Source organism: Spermophilus citellus (assembly GCF_964194105.1).
Source record: "Spermophilus citellus genome assembly, chromosome: 5".
NCBI classification, from domain to species: Eukaryota; Metazoa; Chordata; class Mammalia; order Rodentia; family Sciuridae; genus Spermophilus; species Spermophilus citellus.
This window is the reverse complement of record NC_138186.1, coordinates 162,082,830-162,097,708: the sequence shown is the minus strand read 5'-3', so window position 1 is coordinate 162,097,708 and position 14,879 is coordinate 162,082,830. Positions and strand designations below refer to the sequence as shown.

The following is a 14,879-nucleotide window of genomic DNA, read 5'->3' as shown; positions in this document are numbered from 1 at the left end:
CTCAGTGATAGAGCACTTGCACAGCGTGCACAGGACCACTGGTTCTATCCATAGTAACACACACACACACACACACACACAAATGATGTCATATCTACTAAATAAACACTTCATCAAAACAAAGAAAAATAAAGACCTGGGAATATGCAGGAAAGATCACTAGAGGTCGGAGTGTCCTTGCTTGTTGTAAATGTGCTTAAAAGATCCATGCTCATGAAATATGAATGCTAAGAACCCCATTTAAGAAAAAGAAGGGGAGGAGGATGAACAGGAATGGCAGGAGGGGGAGGTGGAGAGAGGAATAGGAGGAAGAGGAGGAAGGAGGGAGGAGGAGAGCAAAATGAAGGGAAAAAGAGAAAAAGAAAGAAGACACAATTAACAACCGTAAATGGAATTCCTGGCCCAGATAGAGAACAGGCGGCCCCCCGCAGCTCTGCACTCTTCCAAGCCGCTCAGATGCTGCTTCCCACCAGCTTCCGAGTCCCCGAGTGTCCACTGCCATCACAGTCAGGGCCAAGGGCGTCAACCCATCACGGCTTTCTAATGCATAATATCCATTTGCTTTCTTTTCTCATAGGCTGTTGCTTCTTAAGGGCAAGAAAGCCTAACTGTGTGTTGCAGTGCCTGGCAATAATATGTAAGCAATAAACACTTCTACACATTCTGAAAAGTCACTTTATTTTTGTTCTCTATGCAGTTCCCCTCTCCTGAGGCAAACTGTTTTGTGTATATCCTTCCAAAAATTCGCTCTGTGATTCAAGAAATTACGTATAAATTCTACTCTCACTTATTTTTACTCAAATGGTGTTTTGCATTATACTTTTTTCCCTTCCTTAAAATGTATTTTGATTTTTTATTGTACATGGGAGATTCATTACACCGGTATATTTATCTCCTCCTCCTCCTCCTCCTCCTTCTCCCCTCCTCCTCCTCCTCCTCCTCCTTCTTCTCTCCTAAATAGCCCCTTAGCATTCCATTCCAGTGTATGGAGTTCCAGAATTTATTTAACCAGTCCACACTTTTTTTTCCTTCAGTATTGGGGATTGATTCAAGGGATGCTTTAACCACTGAACTACAGCCCCAAACCCTTTTTAAATGGAGGTGATGTCGGGTCCTCTCCATCGCGGAAAACTTTTAGAATATTTATCTTTAGAAATGAGTATTAGGAAGAGCCAGAGATGAACACAGTTCTTTTGTCCACACTGCCTATATTATTAAGATACCAATAATGTTAACTCCTGTTCTGGCTACTGGAAAGTTGTCAAGAAGCAAACTCAAGGAAATTCATATTTGTGGAATTCAAAAAGAAATGAAAAGCTGAGAGCCAGGGTCCTGTAGGGAGAAGGAAAACCCATGAAAATATTTAAATGCAAAAGACTTCATGTTTAGAATCTGTCACACAAATCATCATTCATGTGACATGTGGAAATTTCTCAAAAGAAATGGAAATTTCTCAAAAGTCATTGGCTCCAGGCTTTAAATCAGCATGGCCCTTAGGGCTAATCGTGGGGTTTAAAATTCTTTTTTTTTAAAATTTATTATTTTATTTTATTTTTAAGGTGGACACAATATCTTTATTTTATTTTTATGTGGTGCTGAGGATGGAACCCAGTGCCTCACACATGCCAGGTGAGTGCGATGCCACTTGAGCCACATCTCCAGCCCTAATTGTGGATTAAAAAATAATAATAATAAAAGTTCTAATGAAGATAATTAAGTTACTGATTTCATAACTTGGGTTTTCTTTATCATTTGTTTATTGAATGAAAAGCAATGACATTTTTAGGAAATTGAAGCTTAATTGGGTGAAAAACAGGAAATATCAGAGCAGAATTTCTCTGAGATGCATTCCTAGTTTTTTTTCCCCAGGTCCTAACTTAGCTGGGCCAGCCCCTGAGACATGAATCCCTTTTAATTCAAATTCTGGATGTGGCCATGCCAGACAGAGTGCCTTCTCTAAGAAAAACAGTGCATCTCCAATCTCCCACCCCACCATGGGAGGGTTTTTTTTTTTTTTAATTGAATACTGTGTCTCCATGGATAGTACAAATAATTTGAGAAATGAATTTAAATATTAAAATCAAGGAATCTGCTTGGGTTGAATCATGACCCCACAAAAGTCCCATTTGTGTTTACTCTCTCATGAAACCAAAAGGTAGGATCAAGAGTAGCCTTTGGTCTAAAGGCCAGATTTTAAATTTTTAGTGACTTCATTCTTTCAATCCTTTACTAAGTCAGTCGCTTCACAGAACATCAATGAATAAAACTGCTATAAATATTCATTTGCTGAGTTTGGATGTAAGCTTCACTCTAATTATTTGCACATGGCAGTCAAATGCATTTTGACACATCATACATAAATGGAGTATATCTTCTCTTTCTTTTCTTTTCTTTTTTTTTTAGAGATAGAGAGAGAGAGAGAGAGAATTTTTTAAATATTTATTTTTCAGTTTCGGTGGACACAACATCTTTATTTTTTTATGTGGTACTGAGGATCGAACCCAGAACCCAGCGCCCAGCGCATGCCAGGCGAGTGCGTTACCGCTTGAGCCACATCCCCAGCCCCTATATATATTCTCTTTCTTCCGAATGTACATGATATAGAGTTATACCAGTCATGTAATCATACATGTACATAGGTAATAATTTTGGTTCATTATTTTTAAAATAATGAATTAATTAATTATAATTAGGTATATCTGACAGCAGACTGCATTTTTTTTTTTTTGTACTGTAGCACTTTATTTTTCCTTACTCAATTAAGTGTTGCTGGGGCCTAATGTTCTCACATAACAGTAGAAAACCAAAAATTTTGTCATCTGGTAAAGAATTGAGTACAAAAAAACCTTACATAAATTAAAATGAATAAATTTACAGATGTAAATGCAAACGGTTTCCAACTCAAGGCAAGTAATAACCAATGGTGGTCAGGCGGAAGAACATTGGCTCGGACTATGGGTCCTAAGGATCGGACTTTGCCACCCTGTTAGACCGGCAAGAAGTGACAGCTGGCCCAGGAACTCTTGCCAGCCCGAGCAATCCTGGAAGTCTGTCAGCCGACACATGAATACCCGGCACAGATCACTGCGGTGGTCTCAGATTCCCTAAGCCACGGACTTCTCCTTTATGCACGCTCTCACCTCAGGTACCAGGTGACCGAGCCACATGGACTAAAGGCTTCAATCAAAGATATGCACAGGGCATTGAACATATACCAAGGGAACAGTTAACTTGAACACAAGGTCAAAATCAGCAACGAGTTCTACGTTCCAGTGCTGACATCAGATACAAGCTTCAAGGACAATTTCTTTTCAAAGGCTTATTCCAGTTTCATGAGGCTAGCATGAGGTGTATACATTTGCCAGAGCAAATTTATTCTTCCGATTCAGCTCATGCAGCAGGTGCCTGGCACCTGCTCAGTCCATCTAGAAGCATTTGCGGTGGACAATGGAGGGGCCCGACTCGTCGTACTCCTGCTTGCTGATCCACATCTGCTGGAAGGTGGACAGTGAGGCCAGGATGGAGCCCCCGATCCACACAGAGTACTTGCGCTCAGGGGGCGCGATCATCTTGATCTTCATGGTGCTGGGGGCCAGGGCTGTGATCTCCTTCTGCATCCTGTCTGCGATGCCTGGGTACGTGGTGGTGCCGCCCGACAGCACGGTGTTGGCATAGAGGTCTTTGCGGACGTCGACATCACACTTCATGATGGAGTTGAAGGTGGTCTCGCGGATGCCGGAAGATTCCATACCCAGGAAAGAGGGCTGGAAGAGTGCCTCTGGACACCGGAACCGCTCGTTGCCGATGGTGATCACCTGCCCATCGGGCACCTCGCAGCTCTTCTCCAGGGAGGAGGAGGATGCAGCAGTGGCCATCTCCTGCTCGAAGTCCAGGGCAACGTAGCACAGCTTCTCCTGGATGTCGCGCACGATCTCCCGCTGGGCCGTGGTGGTGAAGCTGTAGCCGCGCTCTGTCAGGATCTTCACCAGGTAGTCTGTCAGGTCCCGGCCAGCCAGGTCCAGACGCAGGATGGCGTGGGGAAGGGCGTAGCCCTCGTAGATGGGCACTGTGTGGGTGATCCCGTCACCAGAGTCCATGACCATGCCAGTGGTGCGCCCAGAGGCGTACAGGGACAGCACAGCCTGGATGGCCACATACCTGGCCGGTGTGTTGAAGGTCTGGAACATGATCTGGGTCATCTTCTCTCTGTTGGCCTTGGGGTTCAGGGGGGCCTCCGTCAGCAGCACCGGGTGCTCCTCGGGGGCCACGCGCAGCTCGTTGTAGAAGGTATGGTGCCAGATCTTCTCCATGTCGTCCCAGTTGGTGACGATGCCGTGCTCCATGGGGTACTTCAGGGTCAGGAGGCCACGCTTGCTCTGGGCCTCGTCACCCACGTACGAGTCCTTCTGGCCCATGCCCACCATCACGCCCTGGTGGCGGGGGCGCCCCACGATGGAGGGGAACACGGCCCTGGGGGGGCGTCGTCGCGGGCAAAGCCAGCTTTGCACATGCTGGAGCCATTGTCAAGGCCGAGCGCGGCGATTTCCTCTTCCATGGCCATCGGCGGAGGACGGAAGGCGGAGGAGCAGCGAGAGAAAGCGGATCGCGGGCCCGCAGCGAGTGAGACCCAGCATTTTGATTCATTGTACACAATTGCAAAACAATTTTTCATTTCTCTGGTTGTACGCGATGTAGCATTGAATCATATGTGCAGTCCTACATGTACCTAGGGTAATGATGTCCATCTCATTCCACCATCTTTTCTGCCCTCATGCCTGCTCCCCTCCTCTCTCTCTCTCCTTTGCCCAAAGTTCCTCTATTCCCCACCCCTCCCCCAGATTTTGGATCAGCATCCACTTATCAGAGAGAACATTCAGCCTTTGGTTTTTTGGGATTGGCTTACTTCACTTTGCTTAATATTCTCCAGCTCCATCCATTTATCTGCAAATGCCACAATTTTATTCTCTTTTAATGCTGAGTAATATTCCACTGTGTATATATACCACAGTTTCTTTGTCTATTCATCTATTGAAGGGCATCAAGGTTGCTTCCATAGTTTATCCAATGTGAAAAAAGCTGCTATGAACATCAATGGCTACATCACCATAGTATGTTGTTTTTAAGTCCTTTGGGTATAGACCAAGGAGTGGGATAGCTGGGTTAAATGGTGGTTCCATTCCAGGTTTTCTGAGGAATCTCCATACTGCTTTCCCAATTGGTTGAGCCAATTTTCAGTCCTACAAGTAATGTATGAGTGTGCCTTTTCCCCTATATCTTTGCCAACACTTAATGATTGTATTCTTTTTTTTTGGGGGGGGGTATCAGGGATTGAACTCAGGGGCCCAACCACTGAGCCACATCCCCAGCCCAATTTTGTATTTTATTAGAGACAGGGTCTTACTGAGTTGCTTAGTGCCTCACCATTGCTGAGGCTGGCTTTGAACTTACAATCCTCCTGTCTCAGCCTCTTGAGCTGCTGGGATTATAGAATGTGCCACCATGCCTGGCTCGTTTATATTCTTGATAACCACCATTCTGACTAGTGTGAGATGAAATTTTAGAGTAGTTTTGATTTGCATTTCTCTAATTACTAGAGATGTTGAACTTCTTTTTTCATATATTTGTTGATTGATTGTATATTTTCTTCTGAGGAGTGTCTGTTTAGCTCCTTAGCCCAATTATTGATTGGGGTTTTTTTTTTTTTGGTATTTAGTTTTTTGATTTCTTTATATATCCTGGAGATTAGTGCTCTATCTTATGTGCATGAGGCAAAAATTTGCTCCCAAAATGTAGGCTCTTTCTTCACCTCATTAATTGTTTCTTTTGCTGAGAAGAAGCTTCTTAGTTGGAGTCCAACCCATTTATTAATTCTTGATTTTATTTCTTGTGCTTTAGGAGTCTTGTTAAGGAAATTGGGGCCTAATCCAACATGATGGAGATTTGGGCCTACTTTTTCCTCTATTAGGTGGTTGATTCTATTAGCATTCTATTGCATCTTTATATACTTAAAAAATTTTTAAAATTATATTAGTTCTAGTCAGTTATACATGACAGCAGAAAGCTCTTTGATTCATTGTTTCCTTATACACTTTATATACTGATTTACTTGCATTTAATATAAAATATATTAATGCACAGTGACGGGTGTCCTCTGGGTACAACTCTATTTCCAAACCCTTCAATTGTGATGCCAACTTGTCTGACTCAACCCTGCCTCCACAAAATAGTTGTTCTTTGCTTTTCTCTAGCTACATGTAGAGAGGAGAATAAAAAGTAAAGTTATTTTATTTTTCCTTCAAGCCCTGAGTTCATGTTTGAGTTTATCTTTCCTGGAAAATCATTTCAATACTTGAGAAGTAAGAGAGGGGAAGGACATTTTTATCTTCATGGGTTTGAAGACTGAAACTAGTGAGCCACCTTTTTATATCAGTGTTGACATAATTTAAAGAGAAAGAGAAGGCAACATTGGATTTTAATTGTCTTCCCATATTTAGAACAAAAAGATGGAGGCATTTCTAGGCTGAAAGACCTATATTCGTGGCAGAGATGAATGTAAGAAATCATAATGGACCATGAGAATAACTAGACCATTTCTTCTCACATTTGGGTATTTCACTTATTTTATTTCTCACCTGTCTCTGTAGAGTTCGGGTGATATTTGTAAACTTTTCTTCGCCAGCATTTGCATGCCCTTCTCATGTTGGAGAGTCAGCCATATGTGAGTTTGGAAATCAGAATGGTCACATGTGACCCTCTTACTGATGACCTTGGCTCAGAAGTCAGAGGCTCCTACTTGGGCGTTGAGGGGCAGATGAAATCCTGGAGCCTGGCTGCCTGGGCTTGAGTGCCAGCTTCCTTACTAATGCTCCATGACCTTGGGCCAGGTGCCTAGTCTCTGTGGGCCTCGGTATCCCAACCTGTAAAATGGAGCACTCACTTTCCTAAGAGGCTCATCGTGAGGATGAGGTGAGACAAAGGTAACTTGCTTAGAACCCCGCTTGACAGGTGGTAAGCTCACAGGAACTGAACTCGTCCAGTGCTGAGGCCCATCATGCAACAGCCCAGGGGCAGTTTAGAACTTTCCTGCATTGGCAGTGTCTTGTACCCAATGTCTGGCGGTGGCTTTGTAACCAAGCAGTTCCTTTTACATGACTCTGGCTGTGGATTCCTTTGGTTTGGTTGTTTTCCAGATTTTCAGCCTTGCAGTTTTGTGAGTTACTTAGTGAACTTCCAGAAAATTCCTTTCTGCTTTATGATTGCCTACCCAGATGGTTACCGTCTGAGACCATTGGATGAAGGCCTGACTGTTGTGTCAGATTGTTTTACTTTGGTTTCATTTGTTTGAGCCTTTTCCCTATAAGAAGAGCTTCTCAGTGACAAAGACCTTACCTTTTGTTTGTCTTGGCCACGTTGTCTTGCATTGTGCTAAGTCCCAAACCAGCACTTTCCTCCTCTCCCAGCATTCGAGTGGTGCCAAGGAGAGCTGAGGAATTTTTAAGGCATGTTGGAAGAAGGATGAGTGAACGTAGGGTTCAATAGCTATTATCTGGCTGAGAGAGCTCTGACGTTGTGGAACCATACTGACAACCTTGTGATAACCTACCTCGTTACATTCTTCTGGTTATGAGAGATAGAAATTTCCATTTTCTGTAATTATAGGCAGCTGCATCCTGATATTAAGATTAAGCATCCTCCCCACCTGCAGATTCTTTATACATTTTTTTCACTTTTACCCATCTACCACTGAAGAAGTACTTGCCATGTTTTTGAGAAGTAATTTGCTAGGTAATGCTCCAGAAAGTTCTTTTGGAAACAAATATGGCTGAGAACAGAGGGAGTAAAAGCAGATGAAAGGTGAGATGGAATCAACTGCTTTGATTTCAGAATGGAGATGTTTAAAAAAAGTTTTGCATGAATTTTTGCACTAGTTAATTATCCTACTCGTTAAACCATAATAAGTTAATGGTGTGGATTATACATATTCATAAAATGAAAAACAAATGAAAAAAAATTTTTTTTCTGTTTAGATCTGAACTGCCTCAATGGTCTGTTCTTACAGAGGTATTCAGAAAACAGCCGGAGCCAAACTACAACAGGGAACTTGAGCATGCACAGCATATCCTTGAAAAGCATTCCATCAGAGCTTTTATCTGACCACCAACCTGAAATGCTGATCACAAGCCAGTACATCTCTCCATGTTGTCCCTCGTCAAGGGGCGTTGAATTGTAGTGCAGCCAGATGAAAAGAGGAGTCAGATTTTAATAATATCCAGTCTTAGATGCCATCAGCAAGATGACATTTCCTGGAAAGAACTATGTTATTACAGTATTATTATTTGTAATGATTTGCTTGATATGATCAACAAAGAAAAAGTAAATTATCCAAATGGGACTCCTGGCAGGGAACTGTAATTCTCATTAAAACAGGCATTAGTGGGCCAAACACATTTGAGTAAACACTGAAGATGAACTTGATGTCAGAAAGGAGGGGCTGTTGGTGGAGACCACAAGAATGCGTAAGGCCAAGGAATTCTGATTTCACCCACTCAGAGTGAATAAAAGCAGCCTGGCCTTTGCCAAACTTCTCGGCAGCCTTAGCCAGGATTTATATTTATGGAAAATCTAAAAGTCAAAATAACAGTTTACATGATGTCATGTGCATTATCACTGCCGTCTTTTATATACGCAGACATAATGGCATAAACTCTGGAGCTCTGGTCTTTCAGAAAAAATACCCGGAAGAGTATGAGGGGGAGGGTCACAACATTTTCAACCCATTGCCAGGAGGTCATCAAGCTTTAAAGATAATAGGCTAGAGCGGAGAGACTTTGTGATTCTGACTCTCTGTTCTCCAACGAGAAAAATGCACTACAAAAACTTTATCAACATCATTGATGGATTAATTAGAAAAGAATCTATAGATAATTTCACAAGACATGGTCATTTTTGTAGTTGGGACAGTTGCCTTTTAAAAATACATAAAATACATGAGATAAAAGCAAGAAAAATTTTTTTTAAAAGAGAGAGTGAGGAGAGAGAGAGAGATAATTTTTAATATTTATTTTATAGTTCTCGGCGCACACAACATCTTTGTTGGTATGTGGTGCTGAGGATCGAACCCGGGCTGCACGCATGCCAGGCGAGCACGCTACCGCTTGAGCCACATCCCCAGCCCCAAGCAAGAAAATTTTAAATTAGGTAGCTAATGTTCCAATACCGATCTCCTGACAAATTCTTACCATAACAAATGCTAATATTATTTTCCAAATATCCTTCTATAAATCTAGGATTTCCATGTCCCAGATAGTCAATGATTTAATTCAAGTAATATTTGATTAAATCATAAATGGGAGACATTAAGCAATTTAGAATTACTTGTAATAGGGTCTGAGTGATATTTTTTAATAACTATGAAAGTACTGAGACAACTCACTTTTTTCTAAAAAAAGTTACTTTTTAAAAATTTTTAATTTTTTTAAGTTATAGATGGACACAATATTTCTATTGTTTATTAATTTTTACGTGGTGCTGAGGGTCGAACCCAGAGCCTCGCATGTGCGAGGCAAGCGCTCTACCACTGAGCCACAACCCCAGCTCCTAAAAAAAGTTATTTTTAATGGATAAAAATAAGATCCACATTCTGTCCTATTTTAAAAAACCTTGATAAATTATATTGCTGCTCATCTTCCAGATTTTACACTTAAGAAATAAATCATCTTGAATGATATTCTTCATCTGCCAAAGAGGCAGTAGTTTCACTTGGGGGCTTGCTCAAAAAATGAAACTTTTGGGTTGGAGTTGTACTCAGTGGTAGAGCACTTGCTTCCCAAGTATGAGGCACTGGGTTTGATCCTAGCACCACATAAAACAAACATAAAGGTGTTGAGTCCATATACAACTAAAATAAATAAATAAATAAATAAAACAATAAAACTTTTTACTAAAAAAGCCCTGGATCCAAGAGCCATATGATTATAGGTACTATGTCACAGATTTACAAACTAACTTTTTAATATTTATTTTCAAATTTATGATTGATAGATTATAAGAGATTATCAGAGGGTAGGCTCCTATATTACTAGGTAGAGTTCTTTTTAGGGCAGTCCTAGACACAAAACACTCTGGGCTTGGGCATATGTATAGATAAATATAAATAAATTTGTTTATAAACATAAACACACACACAAGCTCGCGCTTGCACACACACACACACACACATACACACACACACACACATACACACACACACACACTACACACTACTCTGTACCTAGTCCAGATTCTTTGACTAATATTTCTTGAGCTTGAGTATAAAAACAAATGGTTACAAATGGGACCTGAGTCTTTAGAATCACCTGACCCACCTTCAGTCTTGAATGCCATTTGCATGTCTTGGCTCTCGTGCTATCTGATGAAGGCTAGCTGGCCCAGGTTACAGTTAAACTCGGTGGCGGTCCAAACCTGGAGCTACCAGAAACCCAAAGGGCAATATGGAAAGAGAGGTCTGGAATCCTTTCCTCTTGCCTGGTTCTTTCACTTTTGCTTGGACAATGTACTCTCCACAGATGAAAAAAAAAAGTTCTGAATTTCAGAATTCATTTGGGTAAATTTTAACACCTGCATTAGGAAACTCTTATGCTCACTCACAATTTTCCACATTCTTCTGCGTTTTCTTCACCTCATATATAAAACACGGTCTTCCCATGGGGCCCTTCTCACTGGGCTGAACTCAAAGCCCAGTTCTTACCTTTATAAATGAATCTGGGGAAAGTTTTCCCTTTCAGGATTGAGGCTGCACTTAGAAAGTAGAAGGACCCACCGGAGTTAGACAGCTTGATGTCTTCTTATAAACATCTGTGGCCATGTTTCATTGATTCTGCACATTTTCCTACTATAATTATCTCTGGAGCTAGGACGCTTACATCATTCTGTAGTATCATATATTCAATAAAATACAGGTTGACAGCAATCGCATTCCAATAACAGCAATAATGCCGTTCCCTTGGAGGTCCCTCAGATTCCTCTGGGTTCTATTGCTACAGCACTTGAAAGTGCCTCTCAATAGCTGTTTACTGTATGTTCAGAGTCCTGTGAATTGCCATGTGGCTTTCGATTCTTGTAAGGCCCTATGATCTGGATTAGAACAGTGTATGGTTTGGATATGTTATAGTTTGGATGTGAGGTGTCCCCCCCAAACTCACATGTGAGACAATGCAAAAAGGTTCAGAGAAGAATTTACTGGGTTATGAAAGCCTTAACCCAATCAGTGAATTAATCACCGGATGGGATGAATTGAGTGGTAACTGAAGGCAGGTGGGGTGTGGTTGGAGGAGGGGGGCATTTGGGGCATGACTTGGGGGTGTACATTTTGTATCTTGTGAGTGGGGTCTCTCTTTCTCTGCTTCCTGATCATCATGTGAGCTGCTTCCCTCTTCCCACTACTCTCCTGTGATGGTGTTCAGCCTCACCTCCAGCCCTGAGGAATGGAGCCCGCCTTCTATGGACTGAGACTTCTGAAACTGTGAGCCCTCAAGTAAACTTTTCTTCCCTGAAATTGTTCTGGTCAGATCTTCTGGTCACAGCAGTGAAAAGGTTGACTAAAACAGGACAGACACAGGCTGGCTTTTGTTTTATTGTCATTGTTTTTTTTTTTTTTTTTTGGCACCAGGAATTGAACCTAGGGGCATTTAACCACTGAGCCACATCCCCAGCCCTTATTTATTTATTTATTTTAGTTGTTGATGGACCTTTATTTTATTTATTTTTATGCGGTGCTGTGGATCGAACCCAGTGCCTCACACATGCCAGGCAAGCACTCTCCCATTGTGCTACAACCCTGGCATACTTTTTAATATTTTATGTAGAGACAGGGTCTTGCTGAGTTGCTTAAGTTGGTTATTTTTGAAGGTAGCTTCTCATTCCTTACTGGTTATAGCAATTGCACAAAGAAATTATGGGTAATACTTATTTAGTGGTTGACTAAATAAGTCAACCATGGGAAGCGTTCGAAATACATTAAATCATTTAATTTTCACAAGAAAGAAGGTACGATTATTATTGCCATATAATAGCAGATGAAATGGAAGTGCAGAGAGGTTAAGTAACTGGGCTTACAAGTAAAAGTGTTGAAGCAGGAATTTGAAGCCCATGATCCTACCCTACATCATGGTACTTAAGATTTATAATACCATTGATAAGCACATAGTCTGCTAGGAGTCAACCCTCAAGCTAATACCACCCAGAGTGACTATCACTATATTATTACCACATTATATGATTGATTTACGTCCTGAGGTCTGTACTTCATGACTGTAAGAAAAACTCAACAGATTTTACTTGTGTCTAGCTTTCCATGTCCCCTGGAGACTCCAGAGAGAGACGACTGGGTCAGAATGTGGAAGGCTGGGATCTGGTGACCACCTTTGTTTTAACTTCCCTTTGCTTGAGTATTTTTGTAAATTACCAGACCTGTGTAATTACCTTCACTATCCAACCCTATTATTAAAAAATTCCTCAGTCTTTTTAAAAATAGGTGTTGGCTATTTTGAAAATAGAATCCAACCTCAAAGGGCAAAGAATTTTTTCTCCACTGAAAAATTTTGAAAGAGTATGCTGTGGTCTGTGAAGGTGATTGGGAAGAGCCCGCCCACATGGGGTAAACAGTGAGAGCTGGTCAGAAACCATGTTTGTTTTCTTGGATGGACTTATTTAGTGGTAGACATGCACTTCAGATGTTCAAGGAATGGGTGTTTATTTTTAAATATGGGTTGTTTTATGCTTAGAACACATAGATTACTTAAAATAGGATTAACCTCTCTGTAGATTGCAGAGATGATTCAATGACATTCCTATCACATGCTTGCCTTCTTCACAGAACGTGAAGGAAGACATTTTCCTTTTGGTCTTTCATAAATCCACAGTTGGTGGGGATATAGTTTGGGATTTTCTATCCTAAAATTCTATTTTTTTTATTGGTTGTTCAAAACATTACAATGCTCTTGACATATCATATTTCATACATTTGATTCAAGTGGGTTATGAACTCCCATTTTTACCACGTGTACAGATTGCAGAATCACATCGGTTACACATCCACGTTTATGCATACTGCCATACCAGTGTCTGTTGTATTCTGCTGCCTTTCCTATCCCCTTCTTATCTCCCCTCCCCTCCCCTCCCCTCCCATCATCTCTTTCTACCCCATCTACTGTAATTCATTTCTTTCTTGTTTTTTTTTTCCTTTCCCCATCCTCTTATATGTAATTTTGTATAACAACGAGGGTCTCCTTCCATTTCCATGCAATTCCCCTCTAAAATTCTATTTTTATGTAATTATTCTGGATCAAGATCATGCCTAAAAGTAATTCTTTTTTTTTTTACTTGTTTTTTTTTTTAGTTGTCTTTGGACACAATACCTTTACTTTATTTATTTTTATGTGGTGCTGAGGATCAAACCCAGGGCTGCACGCGTGCAAAACGAGTGCTTTACCAGCCTGCCTAAAAGTAATTCTCCTAAAAAAAAAAAAAAAAAGAAAAAAGAAAGGAAAATTCCAACTTATCCCATGAATAATAAAAAAGGATTATATTTGAATAATTGACCAATGTGCTATTATTTCCTTTTTGTGCAAGTGTGTGTGTTAATCTTAAATTTTATTAATATTTTTATGCATTGGGATTTCTAGAAAATAGCTTAGACCCTAGGGGCTTTTTATGCACTAGGGAAATAAGAAGGCTTGGTAATTAGTTTGGGATTTGGACTGACCACAGAAAAATGGGGTTCCTGGAGCTTGGTGCCATGACAAACTTGGAAATGTTCCAGTTAAAAAAGAAAATAGAGATTCATAGCACCCAGTTTTAGAAGGTACCCCTTTTATCAGAGCCAGCATAGGACTGTCCTGTGTTAACCCTGAGAGCAAAAATTGGAATAATTCTAGAAAAAGTCAATTAGACCTGTCAAGCAATTTTTTGATATTTTTTCTTCTCAACTAGCTTTGAATAGGAAGTATATAAACACAAGGGTGAAGGAATGGGAGATGAGAGCTCGTCATTGGGTCTGTTGAGCCTGCATGGTGGCACTACCCTGTAATCCCAGCGCCTCTGAGACAGGAGAATCCCAAATTCTAGCCAGCCCAGGCGATTTAGTGAGACCCGTCTCAAAAGACTTCCAGGCTGCTTTGGTCACAGGGTGTATTTTCCCTTTGTTTTACTTTGTTAGTCTTTGAATCTATCAACTAGATATTTAAAAGCTCAATTAAAATGTTCATGGATTTTGGTGGGTTGTCATTTTTTTTCATGTGGCCCTCAACCCTGACTTCCAAGTACATTGAGAGATACAAACTATTCTTTTAGTACCTACCCATTAAGGGCCCACTCTTCCCTGGGTCAATAGGATGGGATAATAGAGATGGGTGCATGCTGGACTTTGCGATGGTTAGATGAGGACAGGAGTGTGGCCCAAGCTCTTCAATTCGCCAACCCTACATAGTTAGCCCTACATGTTTGGGGTTATGCTGGGCTCAAAAAAAAAAAAATTACACCAAAGTCACCGAAATACTTGAAATCATTCAATTGACAGGCATTTTTTATTCTTAAAAAATATTTCTAGTTTCTGGCAAAAAAACAGTTCTTCAGTTGTTAAATGTTTATTAAATATCTGCCATGCATACCAGGCAGAACAATTGCATTTTATCCTGATTTCTCTGCCTTGGAGTAGTGGATCTTACCGCTAATGCAAATAACATTTCAGATTTCCTCATACCTGAATTGGGCATGGCTGTGTGGTGAGCTGGTTGGTTTGTTGTACTAATTGGGAAGATTTCATCTTTTAAAAATTTAGGTTTTGATCAACTATAATTATGTGAAGGTAATTATATACTTTC

The 14,879-nt window shown here is 40.8% G+C and overlaps 1 pseudogene across 1 annotated transcript; it reads right to left on the bottom strand.

Moving 5' to 3' along the window:
• Positions 1 to 2,722: 2,722 nt before the first annotated feature.
• On the bottom strand, positions 2,723 to 4,581 carry LOC308648892 (actin, cytoplasmic 2-like; annotated as a pseudogene). The gene has a single exon. The product of its transcript is annotated as an actin, cytoplasmic 2-like (transcript).
• Between the last annotated feature and the right edge of the window lie 10,298 nt (positions 4,582 to 14,879).